This window comes from Phalaenopsis equestris, unplaced genomic scaffold (assembly GCF_001263595.1).
Source record: "Phalaenopsis equestris unplaced genomic scaffold, ASM126359v1 Scaffold000579, whole genome shotgun sequence".
NCBI lineage: Eukaryota > Viridiplantae > Streptophyta > Magnoliopsida > Asparagales > Orchidaceae > Phalaenopsis > Phalaenopsis equestris.
Window position 1 is genome coordinate 89437 of NW_018165019.1, and position 1333 is coordinate 90769.

The following is a 1333-nucleotide window of genomic DNA, read 5'->3' on the forward strand; positions in this document are numbered from 1 at the left end:
ACTATTAACCTAGTCAATTTTTTATAATCTATAATTAAAATTTAGTGGGTTATATTATGTGATTCAATATTTAAATTAAACTTAGCCAAGTCATCAAGTTTAAAATTAATCCATGTTATTATTTTATATTTGAAGAAAAATTTTAGTTGTAAAATATTTTATGAAAAAACATCAAAATATTATTTGGTTTGCCAAAATATAAACTAGGGTGCATTTTAAATTTATCAAGAAAAAGAATTCAATAAAGCATAATTATAAAAAGTGATGAATCATAGATATTAATTTCAAGTAAAAGAAATTAAAATAAAATATCTTGAGTCCTGACCATAATTTTTAATTTTCCTACAAATTAAATTAACACTCATCCACTCAAACTTAAGTTATGGCTTTCATTGAAAGCTTTTATGAGCAAGGAATTCAATTGCGGCCGCAGCGTAAAAGGGTTAGCTGGCGGCTGATGGTTATTGTTTACATGGTTTTCATATGGGAAATTTACGAACTTAGCACGTCATTCTTACATATTGACGTATCTAACGCTCCAAGTTTTCTATTTACACTCGTAACAATTCGGTGTCAAAATATATATACTTGACAATATGCAGTATTTTTGATATGACGTTAAATATTTGGGTGATTTGCTTGTAAATATGAAATTTATATATGACACGTAAGAACATAAGAATTACGAGGCATGTATGTAAGTGCTCCTTTTCATTTTGATGAATATGCCACAGCATCTAAGAGTGTTTTACTAAAAAACAACTTGATTAATTTTCAAAAATAAGAAAATAAAAATAAATTAAAAAAATGCAAATCAATTTTTTTTTTTTAATTTGATCCCAAATATATCCCAAATAAATCTTTAATTTAAAAAAATAATAATAATTTAAAATATTATCCTGATAGTGCTCAAATGCATTGATAGCACTTAGAGTACATTGTCAATTAGCGGTGTAAACGAGCCGAACACGAGCGAGCCATGGCTCAGCTTCTGTTTCGCTCGTTTATATTTCGAGCTCAAAAATTCAATTGCGACCGCAGTGTAAAAGGGTTAGCTGGCGGCTGATGGTTCTGGTTCACATGATTTTCATATGGGAAATTTACAAACTTAGCACGTCATTCTTACATATTGACATATCTAACGCTCCAAGTTTTCTATTTACACTCGTAATACGTAGTCACAAGACGATAAGAGTTTAAGTAAGATTTAAAATTATTATTTAAATTAAAATATTATTTGAATCTAATTTAAGAATTTTTATTCTATTTTCTTAATCACTATTTTAATTGATTATAAATCTTTGTAGTCTTGTAGTCAATTAGATTTTTTTTA